This window comes from Capricornis sumatraensis, chromosome 13 (assembly GCF_032405125.1).
Source record: "Capricornis sumatraensis isolate serow.1 chromosome 13, serow.2, whole genome shotgun sequence".
Taxonomy (NCBI): domain Eukaryota; kingdom Metazoa; phylum Chordata; class Mammalia; order Artiodactyla; family Bovidae; genus Capricornis; species Capricornis sumatraensis.
The window spans coordinates 24124329-24137771 of record NC_091081.1 but is presented as its reverse complement, the minus strand read 5'-3'; positions in this window follow the sequence as shown (position 1 = coordinate 24137771).

The following is a 13443-nucleotide window of genomic DNA, read 5'->3' as shown; positions in this document are numbered from 1 at the left end:
AGGTAATGTGGAGGCAAAGGCAGTAACTTATGTTGCATAACTCAGGGCTTCACTGAAAGAATCAGTTTTCTCTCTCTGGGTTAATATCTGAAGCCTTCAGTTAAGTGATTACCTGCCTTCAGCACAGGACTCTGATTCCTGTCAAAATGCAAATACTGCAGTAATATGCGGAACTGGGTGGTGGAAAGAAACTTGTGCTCAAGTCTCCTGGTTAAGTTCTCCCCTGAGTGAAATTCTAGCGGCTGCTCAGATTCCCTGAACCTTTATTCCTTCTCTATAAAATGAGAATTTCAGGAAAAAACATCTATCTCTGTTTCATCAACTATGCTAAAGCTTTTGACTGTGTGGATTATGACACACTGTGGAAAGCTCTTAGAAAGATGGGAATACCAGACCAGCTTACCTGTCTCCCGAGAAACCTGTATGTGGGTCAAGAAGCAACAGTTAGAACCCTGTATGGAACAACTGATTGGTTCAAGATCGAGAAAGCAGTATGACATGGCTGTCGGCTGTCACCCTGTTTGTTTAACCTATACACTGGACACATCACAAGAAACGCCAGGCTGGATGAGTTACAAACTGGAATCAAGATAAGTGGGATACCACTCTAATGGCAGAAAGCAAAAAGGAGTTAAAGAGCCTCTTGATAAGGGTGAAGGAGGAGAGTGAAAGAGCTGTCTTAAGACTAAATACTAAAAAAACTAAGTCATGGTGTCCAGCCCTATTACTGCATGGCAAATAGAAAGGGAAAAGGTGGAAGTAGTGACAGATTTTCTCTTCTTGGACTCCAAAAATCACTGCGGATGGTGATGGCAGCCATGAAGTCAGAAGGCAACTCCTTCTTGGCAGGAAAGCGATGAAAAAACCTAGACTGTGTTGGAAAGCAGAGACATTACTCTGCTGACAAATGTCCATATAGTCAAGGCTATAGTCTTCCCAGTGGTCACGTATGGTTGTGAGAGCTGGACTGTAAAGAAGGCAGAACACCAAAGAACTGATGCCTTCGAAATGTGGTGCTGGAGAAGACTCCTGAGGGTCCCCTGGACAGCAAGGAGATCAAACCAGTCAATCTTAAGGGAGATCAACCCTGAATGTTCACTGAAAGGACTGATGCTGAAGCTGAAGCTCCAGGATTTTGGTCCTCAGATGTGCACAGACGACTCATTGAAAAAGCACCTAATGCTGGGAAAGACTGAGGACAGGAGAAGAGGGTGTCAGAGGATGAGATGGCTGGATGGCATCACCGATGCAACGAACATGAACTCGGGCAAACTCCAAGAGATGGTGAGGGACAGGGAGGCCTGGCCTGCTGCAGTCCATGGGGTCGCAAAGAATCAGACATGACTGGGCAACTAAACAACAATGACAAAATGAGACCAGTCTCTAACGTCCCCACTCCTTAGGGCTATAATAAGAATGAAATAAGTTTTCTACAAGTGATATCACTATACAAAGGCCAGACTAACATAAAGGATTATGTGTCATTGTGCATGCGTGCATGCTCAGTCCCTTCAGTCCTGTCTGACTCCTTGTGACCCTATGGACTGTAGCCCACCAGGCTCCTCTGTCCATGGAATTACCCAGGATTGGGTCGCCATGCCCTCTTCCAGGGGATCTTTCAGACCCAGGGATCGAATCTGCGTCTCCTGTGGCGCCTGCATTACAGGAGGATTCCTTACTGCTGAGCCACTGGGGATGCCTGTGTGTTATTGTATCTTAGTGTAAATGAATTCACTGTGTGCTTACAAACAGTATGACAGAGTGAGAGCTCTGAGGTGGTTGAAGAGGGGTGGCTACAAACGGGAGAGGTGGGAAAAGCAGCAGTGAAACGTGCTTGCCCGTGCCCTCAACAAAGGTCACCAGCCTCACACAGAGGAGCAACTTGGAAGGAGGCTCGGGTCACTTGGCCTCCTCTGCTACCTAAGTGTAGCGCCCATTGTTGTTGTTTAGTTGATAAGTTGTGTCTGACTCTTTTGCAACCCCATGGATTGTAGCCCACCAGGCTTCTCTGTGCATGGGATTTCCCAGGCAAGAATACTGAAGCGGGTTGCCATTTCCATCTCCACGGCATCTTCCTAACACAGTGCCACTTCCTAACACTTCCTAACACTTTACCACTAGTGCCACTTAGGTGAAATCTCTTTCTGTTTTGTGTGTGTGTATATGCTCAGTCGTGTCCAACTCTTTGCAACTCCATGGACTGTAGCCCGTCAGGCTCCTCTGTCCATGGGATTTTCCAAGCAAGAATACTGGAGTGGGTTGCCATTTCCTTCTCCATCTGTTTTATAGTCACTCAGATTATGTGCTAAGAGCATCAGAGCAGCCTCAGAATAAACCATGTTCAAGAAAAGCCAAAGATATTTGGTACATTTAACATTCAAGATGCCTCTGTGGTTTTCTATGACATGAAGTGCTCAAGCCTGTGCCATGATGGAGTCTTAAAAGCTGGGAGCTGCAGGGTCTTGGTCCAGGAGTACAACCAAAGAGAAGACATGCCACCTGATCCTTACAGACAATGCCATTAACCTGGGGAGAAGGTTAACTGCTTCTCCAATCCCCTAAGTCCCTTCCCTTCAGCTCTGTATGCCAGCTTAATGGATAGTTTAATAATCTTTCATCAGAGCACTCACACTGGTAATAGGCAATTTATATAAAATTAAAGTTTTAAAAAGTTTATTGTCTCTTTTTATTAAAAAAAGTTAAAGACCTACAGTGACATTTAAGCCCTCCTTTATCTCCAGTTTTCAGTCTTCCAGTGTCTTTTATTTTGCATGCCAAGAACAGCACAATTATAGTTTCTCCAGACTACAAATGGTTCAATAGACATAGTATCTTAGCTGAACAAAGAAGAGTGTCTAAATAACAGAGTATGTGGCCAGAAATGACAAACTGTAGAGACATCTGGCTGTTTCTCCAAAGCAGCACTAAGCAAAGCAGGAAATGATTCCCAAGCTCACACAAAGAAATAAGGGAATTCAAAAAAAGTAATAATAAAGATACACTCAAGTGGTGTTCAAAGGCTCGTAGACATAGTTACTGCAAGCCCCTGGTACTAGTAAAAACGGTAACAAAAACAACAGCAGTAAAGTTCATTAAAAATGACTGAATTTATATACCAGAAGTATTCCAAGGAAATTATAACTGTCTTCTGAGTATTAGCTCATTTATTCAGGGCAACAGCCTTATAGGGTGGGCAGGAACCACATTTATTCTTTCTTTTTTTTTTAAGATGTATTTTTTACTAATTTACTTGATTGGAGCATAATTGCTTCACAATGTTATGTTAGCTTCTGCTGCACAGCAAAGCTAATCCACTATGCGTGTATGTATTCTGTTACTGAGTCATGTCCGACTCTTTGTAAACCCATCGACTGTAGCATGCCAGGCTCCTTTGTCCATGGGGTTCTCCAGGTAAGAATACTGGAGTAGATTGCCATTTCCCTCTGCAGGGGATCTTCTGGAATCAGGGATTGAACCCCTGACTCTTGCATTGGCAGGTGGATTCTTTACCACTAAGTCACCAGGGATATGACAACATATATCCCTCCCTCTTGAACTGCCCCCAGCCCGCCTCTCTAGGTCATCGCAGAGCGCCGAGCTGAGCTCCCTGTTACCCAGCAACTCCCCACTAGCTGTCTGTTTCACACACGGCAGTGAAGAGACGTCAGTGTTACTCTTAATTTGTCCCACCAACTCATTTTCCTGATGTATCCTAAAGTCTGAGGAACCACATTTATTGAGCCCTAGTCTCTGTGTTTCTTTCACATTTATTATCTCATGTAATACAACAGGCTGTGAAGTATTATTCATTCTATTTTTTTCTGATGGAAACTAGAGCAGAGAGATGAACAAATTATTTACCCAAGGGCATATATGGCTGGCAAATACAGGAGGATTTAAATTAAAAATTCTCTGATCTCAAAGAACATCACCCCTTGATTGCAGTGTCACTCCCTCAGGTTTGGGTGCTCACCTGAGAGGCTCCTTTTTTGTTGTTTTTTTTTAATTAAAAATTTCTTCCTGTTTTATTGAGATATAATTGATGTAGGAATGATGCTAAAGCTGAAACTCCAGTACTTTGGCCACCTCATGCGAAGAGTTGACTCACTGGAAAAGACTCTGATGCTGGGAGGGATTGGGGGCAGGAGGAGAAGGGGACGACAGAGGATGAGATGGTGGATGGCATCACTGACTCGATGGACGTTGAGTCTGAGTGAACTCCGGGAGTTGGTGATGGACAGGGAGGCCTGGCGTGCTGTGATTCATGGGGTCGCAAAGAGTCAGACACGACTGAGCGACTGAACTGAACTGAACTGATGTAGAGCATAGCATAAGTTTAAGGTGTATAACATAATGATTTGCCTGACATCCATCATGAAATGATTATCACACTATATTTAGTGACCACCCATCATGTCACAGATACAAAATAAAAGAAAAAGAAAAAAATATTTTTTCCTTGTGAAGTCAACAACTTTCATATATAATATACAACAGTATTAATTACATTTATCATGTTGTACATTATACCCCTAGTACTTATTTATGTTATAACTGGAAGTTTGTACCTTTTGACCATCTTCATCCATTTCCTCTTATACCCAACCCCTGCCTCTGGTACCACAAATCTGATCTCTCTTCCTGTGAGTTTGTGTGTATACTTATTTTTTGAAGTATAATTGACCTACAACACTATGCTGTTCCTAATGCACCACACAGTGACTTGATATTTCTGTACATTTAGAAATGATCACCACTGGGAGACTCTTAATAAATGCTTGTTTACTGACTGATGAGAACAGATAAAACCACTTATAACTCACCCCAAATTTCCTTCCATTGTATCTTGATGTAGAAGACAAGGAGGTGAAAACCAAAAGAGGAAAATTTATGAAGGGGTAAATAAAAAAGGGCTATTTATGTGGCTTTAATCTAATAAAAGGAAGAAAATATTAATAAATAATGATAATAATGAAGGTAATATTTTTATAGTTTACAAAGTATTTTTCATATGCAGTAAACTGTTTATGATTAAAACCAACCAGAATCATGGGAACGCCATTTATTTTCCCAATAATTCAAAAACTGACTCTGCTTTTGAAAGATTTTATAGTAGATGATCAAAAGAGCTGGTTCTGTCACTCAGTTCAGATTCTCACGTTTTGTTCTCTGTACGATCTTGGTGAGATATGTCTATTGTCCCCTCATTATCACCCTGTCTCGTCTTTCCTCCCCCCAGCTCTTGGCCCACATCTTTCCTTCCCCCTGCTCTTCTCCCCACAGCTTTACTCAGTGACTGGGTCCTCATCTGCTGACGGGATTGCCCTGCCCAGAAACCTTGAAATCCATCCTCCTTGGCTCCACCCCGCCAGTAACATTCTATCTCCAAAGCACTATTAGGATCTACCTACTCCACACTGTCATCCGTGACTGCCTTGGTACAGGCCGCACTCTCTCTCAGATTTTATAGGCTCCTAACTGGTCTCCCCACTATCAGTTTTGTTTTTGCCTCAATTTATTCTCCATATTGAAGACAGAGCAGTCTTTCCAAACAGAAATTTGATCATATTGCCTTCAGGCTTAATACTCTAATGGGTCCCTATTAGCCACAGGGTTTTAAAGGCCTTTTAACTTTTTCTACCACAGTTCCTCACCAACACGACCTCTCCCCAGTATGGGCACGTGCAAACTTCAGCACACAGAACAGCTTGCAGTTCCTTTGACTAGATCACGGTCAGCTTTGCGTCAGGGCCTTTCCACAGCAGGTTTCCCGAGCCTGAAAACAGTAGCTGTGCCTCACCTACCAGTGCCTTCTCTACTGGGTCTGGGGCACCAAGATAGTATCCCAGTAGGATAGTAAAGCCTGCTCCCAGAGAACTTCCGTGAGGGGCAAAGGAGTTTGAGAGTAATTAGAACACTGGCACTGCATAATGCTCAATAAACATTCGCCACATATACTGATGCTGCCTCTCTCCAGGTCTTGGATTAATTCCTATCTTTTAGATCTTAGGGTCCTTGGGAAGGTTGGCTTACAGGTTCCTTCTCTGTGTCACAACAGCATCCTTTATTTAATTCATTGAAACCAACCTTTAATTGCTTGTGTATTGTGGGTCCCTCTAACCAGAATGTAACTTCCGTGAGATGAATGACTGCGCCTTGTTCATTATTGTATCACCAGCACTTTAAGGGCCATAGATACTCTGTAAATAATTACTGAACAACTGAGTCAGCTAGCTGGAATGAACTTTGACTATCTTAAACAGCTATGGTCTCTAGATACCACATCTCCTTAAGTAGGTAACAGTAGTTTCTCTTTGTATAGTACTTTGCAGGTTTATATGTGCTAGATGCCTATAATAACCTAATTTCCTGCAACTTTTTATTTTGAAAAAGAGTTTTGAGTGCTTACATATCCTTCATCTAGATTTACCAGTTGTTAAATTTTGACACATTTGCTTTATTTTTCTTTATAGAAACATGTATTATTTTTATCAAATCATTTGAGAGTAAGTGGCAGATTATCAACATTTCAGGATGCTAGAAGATCCCCACCTGACTTCACACAAAGTCCTGTGATATAAGTGGGGCAGTGGGTATTCTTGGGCCTAGGGAAGTGAAATGAACTGCTCAAATCCTCAAACTATTAAGCCTGGAGTTGCTAACTGCTAGTTTCGAGCTTTTTATACTCTACAACTCTGCCTCCGTATTAAGTTCATTTAATGTTGAAAATGTTATAATAGAGTTTATTAGTAGAGATAGATATATCATTTATCTTTTCTTAAACATTCAACTTGTACATTCTGATGACTTAGATATAAAAAAAAAAATTGGAAAAGTGGCAAATGAGAAAAATTTCTAAGGAGATTTCTCGTCCTGTCTCCTATTTTACTTTTCTTTTCTCAATTCTTTTAAATAAATAAAAATGGAGAAAGTTATTTTTATACAACGTGAATAGTGGCAGCATCTGATGATGCCCACCCATTGGAGGGCTGGAGCTGGCTCACACTTTGTAAGCCAGTTGTTAAAGCCTTGATTAAGAACTACATCACAGAAATTCACAGTTAAAGAAATTAAGAAACAAAGGCAACAAATATAGAAAACATTATTTCCTAATTATTGTACTATTTTTACTATTATCTGTGCTCTTGAAATTAAATTAATTATACAGTGGAGATACCACTGTGCAATAGTATCTCTGTGCAATTAGGTCTCTTCCTAATTCCACACTTATTGAATTCATGTGGATAGTTTAAAATTGGCCATGGAGGGAGGATTTACACAACTGACACTGACAAATGCTACAGACCGTCCCCTCTCCCCGAGAGCAGGTTGCACACTGCTAATTATGCCCATTCACTTTCTCTTTTATGTAGTCATTAATCACATGTTTTCTGAGTACCCATGAGTGTGTTGTGTGCTGCCAAGTGCTGTCAGGGCAAAGGAGACTGTACCTATCCATCTACTCCCCTTCCCTTTTTAGCCTCCTCCTCTATTCTCCTCCCTTTCTAAAGAGGCCCATATTCATTTGGAGGCCCTAGTAATCCCTTTTTTTTCTATTTTCACTTTTCTAGGTCTTTTCTCCTCGGCTTTCTGTGCCTCCTTCCAGTTTCCCTCTGCATCCTGCTGCTATGTTCTTTAAATAACATAGCTTAAGAAGAAAGAAAGCAGTGCTGGTTTTTGTATCATTGATAACAAAAGTACAGCTATGTCTTCAAAAAACCCTTCGAGTATTTAATAAATCTGTAAAAGAATTTATAATTAGTTTGCATGCAAGATGATTCTAAAAGCCTTCATTCTTGGGCAGGCTAACATTTTCTTAAATAATGGTATTATTAACATGCTTATTTTCTTGGGCTCTAAAATCACTGCACATGGTGACTGCAGCCATGAAATTAAAAGATGCTTACTTCTTGGAAGAAAAGCTATGACCAACCTAAACAGCATATTAAAAAGCAGATACGTTACTTTGCCAACAAAAGTCCATCTAGTTAAAGCAATGGTTTTTCCATGTATGGATGTGAGAGTTGGACCGTAAAGAAAGCTGAATGCCAAAGAATTGATGCTTTTGAACTGTGGTGTTGGAGAAGACTCTTGAGAGTCCCTTGAACTGCAAGGAGATCCAATCAGTCAATCCTGAAGGAAATCCATCCTGAATATTCATTGGAAGGACTGATACTGAAGCTGAAACTCCAATACTTTGGCCACCTCATGTGAAGAACTGACTCATTTGAAAAGACCCTGATGCTGGGAAAGATTGAAGGTGGGAAAAGAAGGGGATGACAGAAGATGGGATGGTTGGATGGCATCACCAACTCAATGGACATGAGTTTGAGTAAACTCCAGGAGTTGTGATGGACAGGGAGGCCTGGCATGCTGCAGTCCATGGGGTCGCAAAGAGTTGGACATGACTGAGCAACTGAACAGAACTGAACGTGCTTCAAAGCATTGCTCTTTTAATAAAAAGAGACTCCTCTTTCTTCTGAATTGTGTTCTTTCTTTCAGGACCAGAAGGGCTCCACCAAATTCTGACCTCAAGATAACTGCCTACATTACCATTCTTCAACAAATGTTTGCTCAGTGCCTGCCACATGCCAGGGACTGAAGATGCCAAGAGTGATGTGGAGGACCCATATCCTGCGTTATTGCTCTCATCATCTTCTTGCATTCAAAGTCAACTCTTGTACAAGCACAAGGAAACTGTATCTTTCCTTACACACAGAGCTCTGATCCTCTTGAACTGGCAGTGAAGGAAGACTCCTCACAGGGAGAGGGTCTACTGGACCTTATAGTCTCATCACTTAGGAGTGGGCCTTAAGACCCACTCTCCTTGGATGGTCCTTGCCTTCTACCCAAGTAGCCACAGTCAGACTACTCTCTAAAATACATCGGTCTTCTCTTAACAAGACTCTTCTCTTCAAGATGTCCTTCAAGTGAAGACTTTGCTGGGGATGTTTAGACCAGAATTTACCAAAGGAACAACTCACAGCTAGACTGGGCTAGCTCTTGGGCATGTGACCTGTGTATCTGCAGGGCTCTGTGTCCAGAAGGGCCCAATGCTTGAATTAATTTTCTGCTTTCACTGTCTTGAAATTATTTTTTTGTATTGAAATTATTAATAATTTTTGAATAAGAAGTCTACTTTCATTTTGCAGTGGGTCCCACAGATTATGTGTATAGTCCTGCCACCAGACCTTTGGGCCTTCAGAGTATGGATTACTTGTGTGTAAGCTGCGAGTCTGCACAGTGGTGCCTCCTTTTTCCAGACACTTGGCTTTTAGAGAGACACTGTCTTAACACCATCACACAGGAATACAGTCCTTCACATCTTGTTACAGCACTGGGATTCCATTCCCCTTTATTTCTCCCTCTTACTTCTGTGGTCCTCCCTGAGGCCCATCTTTTTCTTGGGTACCCAGCCCTGGGAATAGTGCCTGCCTTCAGAAACAAGATAGCTATATACAAAGCCTTACAATCCTAAGTACAATGACCCTAGGTTTAGTGTGTGACACACAAGAATAATGCGGTCACACACACACAAACACACACATACACCCTCCAGCAGAGGGAACCCATTACAACAGATTAGTAGGAGGAAATCCTCTGAAGTGAAAAGGGCAGTATTATCATCCTGATCATGCAGATGAAAAAATGAAGAGACCCAAGAACTACAGAATCTGCTCTTATTGGATGGCAGAAAAATGTCTCCTCCCCTCGCTGCTCCCTTTAAAGTAAAACAAAACAGGAAGCTCATCTGCTCATCTGCTTTGTGATTTTGGGTTAGTCACTCACCCTCCCTGTTCTTCTGATTTTTCCTCCCAAGAAACAAAGGGCTTGGAAAGATGAGTTTAACAATCCCTTCTGGGTCTAAACTCATACACTAAGGGATTCCATCAGATTAGCACGGAATAAGTGATCTTATCATGAACACTAGGAAGTAAAGACAACTGTAGTGGTGGGGGGGGTGTGGAACTAGTACCTGAGGTCAATATCAGTGTTTACGTTTCATTTTAAATAGTCTAACTCTTTCAAGATGGCTGTATCACATTCTACTGCCTATTACTGTGAAAAGTGATTCTCATTCAAAGACATGAAATTTCTTTGAAAAGAAACTGACACTTAAGAAAGATTCTACTGATTAGCTTTCAATTTGCCAGGCTGTTGGGGAGCCCATAGGAATCACATTTTGAAAAAAAATTAACCAAGGGCAGCTGAGGAAAATTGTTGTAAAGAATTCTCTTTTTTTTTCTATTAAAATGATCATGCAAGAGAGTGTAATGAGACAGAAACAAATGAAGACGGGCTCAGAACAAGGGCATGGGAAGTGGTGTCCTGCACGTGTCAAGTTGAATGTAGAGATGCCAGTGTAGGTTAAGAGGAAAAAGAACACCATTTGTTATATTAAGCAGAAAATGTATCAGCCAGGATACTCATAATTGCTCTATCAAATGGCTAAGGAAGCTATTTAACTCTGTTTCTTCAGTTAACCATGAGGGATTAATATTAGAAATGAAAATGAAAAAAGTTGATAAATTATACAGAACTGTAGAGTTTATTACTGCTCCGTGCTGAGGGCTTATCCTCCTGGGATTTATTGCAGGAGCAGCTTTGAGCAAATTCCAAAATTTCAAACAAGTTCTCCATTTCTTCCCTCCATTCAGCTTCTGATACTGTGCATACATAATTTACCACAGCTACCATTATTGCTTTAGCTTGAGTAGTCCTCTTGCTCTCTGTCTGCAGGAGGATACTCATTTTGCATTTGTAATTACTGAACTTAAAAGGAGCCAGTTGATTCTGTTTCTGTTTCAGGGGTCTCATTTAGTAGACTGATGTTTTAAGGAAAGAGATAGGAACTGAATTTCATTTTGGCATGAAATACCAATTACTCTTAATCTCAGTATCTCATTGGTATATGTAACTAATGTTTATAGAAGAAGGGTGGTGTTTTTTCCTTCCTAAAGTTTCTTTTCACTTTATTAAATAGATGCTGGAGTTTAGTAAACTTGTCATGCTGGCAAGTTCAGAAGCAGAATCTCTCCTTCTCTAATCTTGTATTTATACAGAAAAGTGTGAGTTGGGGAGGTAATAATTATACAGTGATTAAGTGAAGATACATGGTTCAAGCAGATCTTTCCAGTAATTTAGGCTCAAGACGTTAAAGAGGTCAAGTTAACTGAATAAGCCCTTCCCTCTGCCTTGTATATCAGTTTGATAGTAATCAGTCAATTTGGTAGTAATCAATTCTACTTGTCACACTCAGTAACAGTTGAGTATATTTATTGCAAAATCAAGTATAGTATTAACTAAGACAAAAAGTCAACTCTTAAATCCAATTTCTTACCTCACAAATTTTGTTTTAATTTTGGTAAGGATCAAGATATGATATATATAAAAAACACCCCAATGCCACAGAAGTGAAGAATTAAACCTTTAGCAGACTGATGACACAGAAATGTCAGTTGAACTCAGAAAATTCAACATGTTGAACATAAAATTTTAGTGAATTTATATAGGTGCTACCTCCTAAAAACTTTAGAGATTTCCACTTAATCATGAAAACACAGTGTTCATAAAGTTACTATCTATTTGTGTAGCACTTTGCAGTTTTTAAAGCTCTAGTTTAAACATTATTTTATTGGATTTTTCACAGAAAAGATATGCCATAACTATTTTATTCTCTGTTCTCTAAATGAGGAAACAAGTGCCTGGCTGTTTAGCACTAGGTCCACTTAGCTAATGCCTGGCCGAGTTCAAGATAGAATCTAGCTGTATTGACTTAAGTATTTGTGGGGAAATTCATCCTCTTTCTATGAAGATTTGGTATTTATTTTAGAACCAGGCCTAGATGCTCACTCATTAGTACAAATCTAATCCTTGGGTGCTATAGATTTTGAGAGTTCCACAGTGATTTTTGTCAAAGTATAGAGCTTGGAAGAAAAAAGAGGTCTAAAGTAACCTGGAATTAATAAGTGTTGATATCCTTTCTCTCTCTCTCTCTGGTTGAGTCATCCATTCTTCCCAGGAAAATATCCTGATAGGATGAGAAGGATGACAACACATTTATCAAGGATAGCAAAGTGAAAGTGAAGTGGCTCAGTCGCTCAGTCGTGTCTGGCTCTGTGACCCCATGGACTATAGCCTATCAGGCTCCTCCGTCCATGGGATTTTCCAGGCAAGAGTGCTGGAGTGGATTGCCATTTCCTTCTTCAGGGGATCTTCCCGACCCAGGAATCGCATTGCAGGCAGACACTTTACCGTCTGAGCTACCAGGGAAGCCAGGATAGGAAAAGAGGAAATAAACCAATTAATTGAATAATTCTTGAGAATAACAATCATTATGCCAATTACGAACTTAGGACATTAACTTTAATCACCTCCTCCCAGTCATATGTACACTTTGAGTCAGGATATTCATTCTAATGGGATTCCCTGGCCCCTCCTAAGTTAGATTTTACTTTTGTTATTACTGCTTTATCAAACATTGCTTGTTTAGATTTATCTGTATTTATCATTATCATCAGAATTTCCATTAAATGAGACTGTTGAGGTTTTTTTTCTTTTGTTTTACTCATAGTTGTCTTATTTCCTTGCTTGTTCTGTGTTTCTTCACTCTGGATTGTTCATTTTCTAAGGAACTTTAACCCGGAAAATCTGTTTTTGTTTTTTTTTAATAAAGCAATTTTACAAATATGTGCACTATACATTTAACTATTAGACATCCAAGTTTGCTTTCAGTTTTTCTCCATTATCAGGAATAATGCAATACATACCCTTGTATGCCTTTACTACAAACAGACACTATCTGATTCAAATACAAACTGAGCAGTAAGGCTATCATCTCATAAAAAACGTGATCTTTTAAATTGTATTTTAGTTGCTTTACAGTGTTGTATAGTTTCTGCTACACAGCAAAGTGGCAGTTATACATGTACATGACATGTATACATATACATATATCTACTCCTCTTTAGATTTCCTTCCCATTTAGCAGGAAGCTTGGGTTTAAGCTGAGTCTTTCAAAGGAGCTACAGATTTTCTTCTGCTAGATGCATGAAGGCATCATGATCCTCTGGGATGATGCTTGAGGTTTTCTGGCCCATGTGTAGCATGAATTAGAATGCCAAACTCAAGGTAGGACCAATTTGTGATTATGAGTCCTCAGGGAACTTTGTCCTCTTACTCTGTGCCAAAATTTATTTCCTTGTGGAAATTAGGGTCTATTTCTAATTCATTCTTACAATAATAGTATAGTCTTCTAGAATACTATTTTCATGAGTGTCTCTTATTAGATTCTCGCACTGACCAGTTTCCATGCTTTTTCTCAAAGCTAAGCCCACATAACCATCAAAGTAAAAGCTAAAGTAGTCTAAGGTTTGGCAGACATTCTGAGAGCTATTTTCACTTGGAACTTACTTCCTCATCTTTCCCATTTTATTTCATTTC